This window comes from Raphanus sativus, chromosome 7 (assembly GCF_000801105.2).
Source record: "Raphanus sativus cultivar WK10039 chromosome 7, ASM80110v3, whole genome shotgun sequence".
Taxonomy (NCBI): Eukaryota; Viridiplantae; Streptophyta; class Magnoliopsida; order Brassicales; family Brassicaceae; genus Raphanus; species Raphanus sativus.
Window position 1 is genome coordinate 17,930,459 of NC_079517.1, and position 5,624 is coordinate 17,936,082.

Below are 5,624 nucleotides of genomic sequence, written 5' to 3' on the forward strand. Positions count from 1 at the left end.
TGGTTAGACGAGCAGCTTAGCACATCAAATCAAACTTCATCTGTATTAGGTAGGCGCCAGAGCTCTTATGCAAAGATATCAATTGGTGAGCCAAGTCAAGCCTAAAAGCTATACCTTCTTAGACCCTGGCAATGGCAATGGCTTGAAGGTAGACTATACCTTTTTATCTGAAGTTTCTACTGTATCTCCGTTACATGTTTGTGTACAAGTTCTGGTCGAGAACAGTTCTACAGAACCTATCCTTGAGACTAATTTGTGAGGATGAAGAATCAATGAAAGTACTAGACTCTGACGAACGGACTTTGGTGGAAAAACAAAGTAGAGTTTTATATACCTAATATTATCTATCGGTGAGCTAACATGGAGACTAGTCTTGGTAGAAAATCATTGTTTTAAGTTTTTAAGATGATCTCATTTGCCTTTTCGAAAAACTTGCAGTGCATCTTACAACAATGTGCCAACACCAACTCCAATGGGGGAAATCAGCTGCCTTGAACCACGTCAGGTCGCAATGAGGCTTTATCCAGGTTTGGTTTCATCACCACCTGCTTCCCATGAGGCTAACCTTACACTTCAATGGGAAGAAAGTTCCTGTCAAATCAAGACCTGATCTCAGATACCTTGTCAAACCGTTTTCAATAAGCATCGATGAGTTCTTAGCCACAGAGTCTCTGTTACCTGGAATGTTCGAGTATAGTAGAAGGTTAGCTCCTTTCTCTGCTTAATATTGGAGAGACTAGGGAAGACAAGTTTCTTAGCATCTGCGAAGTCTACTGTCTATAACGCTAAAAGGGTTAGTTTCTGAACTTGACAGTAAAGATCAACTACGAAGAGTTTTGGTTTAAACCTATAAATAGGATTTGCTAATTTCATGGTTGAGTCAGCAAAGTAGAGGTTTGTAATATAGTTCAACTGGGTTGAATCTGTTTCACAAATTATATATATATTAATATTAATACTAATATTAATATATAAAGTTACAATAATAATAGTAAATATGATACATTAGAATATGAATATATGTCAAATATAAATTGTTGAAGCATTAGCTCCTTTTTTGTATCCGATAATTTTTTTAATAGTCTTAATAGTTTTTCGGTTCAATACTTCTAAGATTCAGCATGGTTACATGACTGGTTATAGTCGAATACAGTCGAACCGTCGGTCTACCTGGTTTTGAGTTTATATTTACACCTAAAGACACATGTGAGATGTGACACACATATTCCATGTGATTTATCTCTTATACTCTTAGATTAAGCTAACTATACATAATTGTTTCTATTGGATTTTTCTCATTTTTCACATATATATATAATAAACACAATAGATACAATAAATTGTAATTTTGTTTCTCCACATTTTAACATCCACTTTCATATATGTATTTTATATATTTAACAATTATATAAAAATACTTAGAACATAAAAAATGTGGATATAGATGTCAAAATATGGACAAACTTTTCCATTTTGACACCACAAAACTTGGATATGAGTTCGTATAACCAAAACCTTCACAAAAAGAATTTGAACATAAATTCATGTTAACAAGATTTTGAGAAAATTGCTAAATTAGGAAAGTGACGATCTTTGTGACAGAGATTATGTCACTCATTCACACATTGCTTGTCCACACATCACCGTCTATACATTACCCATCTACGTATTACTCTTCTGCACATCACTCATCCACAAATCACCCGTTCACGAATGTCTGTTGGACAAATACGACTACTCCAAACTAGTTATTTGATACTTGATGTTAAAGCTTCAATCTAATCAATTTTGACAGACATTTTACTCTCAAATTAGCTTCTATTGACATAAATTTTCTTGTTTATATGTGTTGTTTCACCCACCCAAACATAAAAGCATTAAACTATACGTATTTGTCTATCTCACCAAAAGTTTTAATCTCAGTCTTAAAATTTACAGCATGGAATTTTTAGAATCTTTATATTCATCCCCGTCCACACAGTCATCTGTTCACACATCATCCATCTACGTATGCGTTAAGAGAAAAATTGTCTGTAATCTATTACTGGTCTACGACAAAGTGTGTTGCATGTAAGAAGTGGGTCTAGATGCAAATAAAAGTCAAAAAGTCTCTAAATATAATTAAACTCTTTTAAAAATTACTAACAGACAAAAAGGCATCCAAACTAATAAGTATTTCAGGAGCTAAACTAGAATGAGCATAAAAAAATCACTTAACACGATATTAAAACACACTGAGACATGAGACCTAAACCATACTAACTAGGGCCGTGCCTCAGCACAAGCAAGTAAAGCATGTGCTTCAGGGCCAAACATGATGCATAAATTTATAGGGCCAATTATTACGTAAGTTTTATATAGTTCTATTGGCAAGGACTTATGCAGTTATGGTCGTGGGTTCACAGCTTGAAGCTGCACTCACAGTCTATTTTTTTTTTCAAAAGGTAAAGAGCCAAAATAACTTTTTTGCTTCTGGGCCAAAATTTTTCAGGCCCGGCTAACAACATATTTATCTACCTAACTACAAACCAACTATTTTTGGTTTAAACCCATGTTCTGGTACTTGTCTTGGGTTTTCAATCTCACAACTCTTGGTATCTTTACCCGGGTCAACTTTTGCCGGTTTAACCATGCTTTCCTGAAGTTGTATCAAGGCTCGGACCACTTGGTCCATGGTCGGTCGTGACTTTGGTTCAGACGAGATGCATTGCACAGCAATGCTTGCCATTCTCACTGCCTCTTCAGGTTTGTACTGTGAGTTAAGACGTCTGTCCACAATTAGTATAACCCTTCGCCTGCTTGTGAGATAAGGTCGAGCCCATTCCACAAGGTTTTGCTCCTTGGCCGGGCGATTATGGTCCAAAGCTCGCCTTCCAGATAGTAATTCCAGAAGCACTACTCCAAAACTGTATACGTCACTTCTAGCATTCAAGTGACCTGAAAGAAGAGAATATATAAGAGGATGAAACAAGTGTAACTCTTACTCTCGAAATTCACATTAACATTATATCTTAGTAGTATCTAACCACATGTCTATGCGACAATTCAGATCTTTCTAAAACATTTTTAAAAAGAATTGGTGTTGTCACCTGCCTAAGCACTAATTTCAGATAAAAGGGCCGCCTAGAGATGTCTTGAACATTGTATCTTAGTGTTTGCACATGCGAGTTGACAGAATGTACCTGTAGATACATACTCAGGAGCAGCATAGCCAAATGTACCCATGACACTTGTACTAACAAAGCTTGTTTCTCCCATTGGACCGTCCCTTGCTAACCCAAAGTCTGAAAGCTTTCCATTGAAGTCCTGTAGTCATAAAACAGAACCAAGTCAGTATCACTTTAACTCCATGATTAAGACAATAACGATAATTGAAAGATGTTCTAACCGAGTCCAGCAAAATGTTTGAAGCCTTGATGTCTCGGTATATGACTTTAACTGGGTTGCTGTGAAGAAATTCAAGCCCTTTAGCTGCATCAAGTGCAACCTTAATCCGTAGAGTCCAAGAGAGAGGCTTACACTGCACACCATCTGCATCAAAACAATTCAAAGATAAAGAACAACCAACACTACAGTCTCCAGATATTGATTAATGACTCACTTGTGAACAGATGATCCTCAAGACTACCCTTATGCATAAACTCATACACAAGAAGCCTTTGTTCATCTTCCAGACAATAACCAATCAGTTTAACTAAATTTGGATGACTCAACTGCCCTAAGTAATTGATCTCTGTCTGGATTTACAACAAAACAGAAACAACATATCAAAATTCAAAAACTGGAAGTTTGAGATTGTATTAGATATAACAAAAACAATGTTGTGTCTAACCAGCCATTCTCGGTGACCTTGAAAACCACCAGGGTTAAGCCGCTTGACAGCTATTACAAGGCCAGTGCTAGACTTAGTTGGACCGAGAGTTGTCTCATCGATCCAACCTCTATAGACAGAACCAAAACCGCCTTCTCCGACAACAGTGTCTGATCTGAAGTTTTTGGTTGCAAGTTTGAGGTCGTTGAACGTAAATCTCTTTACGTTCGCCTTGCTAAGTATCTCTCCTTCTCTCTTTTGAGCTGCTGCTGCTGATGATTGGTAGCTTGAGAGGTGAAGGTCGTAGAGACCACTGCTCTTATCTGGAAAACACACACAAAGCGTTGACCAAAAGTCAAAGTTGGGGAGAAAGATAAAAGAGATTCTCTCAAAGTTCATTTTAAAAAACGTTGCAAACTGAAATGGAAAAGAAGCACATGCAAGAACTCAGGATTTTCCCGGTAAATTTACAGAAAATGGGAGATTAAGAAAGTAATGAAGAAAACGTTTTGAAGTTGGAGAGAACATACTGTTCATATGAGAGCTGAGGCAAGAGCCCATTAATAGAGAACGGAAGCAAACGAAGAAGAACAAACTTTGTTTTGCCCTTTCCGATAATAAGCTTGTTCTGTGTTAAACAGATTGGTCTGTCAGATACTAAGAAACGTGGGAAGGGGTAATGAGTGAAGAAGAGCCATTAAAGCTGAACAATACAAGAAAGGCAACCAAAGAAGAAGAAGTCCTTTTCTGTGTAAGAAAAAGTCCACAAACGAATTGAGACAAAAATGTTCTTTGACTCCCAAGGCACATATCACTTTTGGGGGTACTAATCCATGGAAATTTAAATATTTTTGGTTTTAGTTTTAACAAATTGGTGAAACTTAAATATTTTTGGTTTTACTTATAACAAATTGTTTTTTTTTTCTGTGTAAATAGCTAGTAAAATCATTGTAAATGATACAAATAATATGACAAAATAAAGACCAGAAAAATAATTTATTAAAAATTATACTAACTATATAGTCAAGTGGTGCATTTTAATCAACGCATATGTTGACACATGTTTTGTCCAAAGGGTTGCTATCTTTAATTAACTAAGTCCAACAATACCCCCATATTTTCTATTTAAACTCAACAATACCCACATTTGAATAGAAAGTAAGTTCAAATAATTTTGCGAAAGTAGAATCAATATGCATCACAAAAAGTGTCTTCTCGACTTGAACATTTCCTAACAACAACTTAACAGATTTACTTTGTGAGTAATGAACTATAATCTTATAATCTTGAATTAACCACAATATTTTATAGCAAAGTGAGACATGTATCTCATCAGTTCATTTCTAGTTTATACGGTTGTGTTCATTTTGGTCCTTAACATATCTTGACTTCGTGAGAGCTCTAAAGAATTTAGCCATATTAATTCTCATAGATGCGACCAGACACCACCTCATATAGATATACTAGTTAAAAATAGCCCATTCTATCTCTTTTCTACAAAATATACTAACATTATAAAGAATAAATTATTCAACCCCTGATCATTAATGGATACAATTTATTATTACATAGAATGATAAATGTGTAAAACTTCTTGAGTCTTCCTCAACTAGTATGCATATTGAACCTAGAACATGGGATCTCCAATGTTGCTAGGTTAGGTTTCCATCAAGTGGTGATTCACTATGTTGGCTTACAACTTGTTTTTTAGGCAGGCCTTTAGTCAAATGATCAGCCAAGTTTTCCTTTGATCTAATGTAATCCAATGTTATCACCCCATTGGAAAGCAATTGTTGTATTGATGCATGTCTAC

At 35.6% G+C, this 5,624-nt stretch overlaps 1 pseudogene; it reads right to left on the reverse strand.

The window, feature by feature from the left end:
• Positions 1-2,386: 2,386 nt before the first annotated feature.
• Positions 2,387-4,578, reverse strand: LOC108816093 (probable serine/threonine-protein kinase PBL1; annotated as a pseudogene).
• Between the last annotated feature and the right edge of the window lie 1,046 nt (positions 4,579-5,624).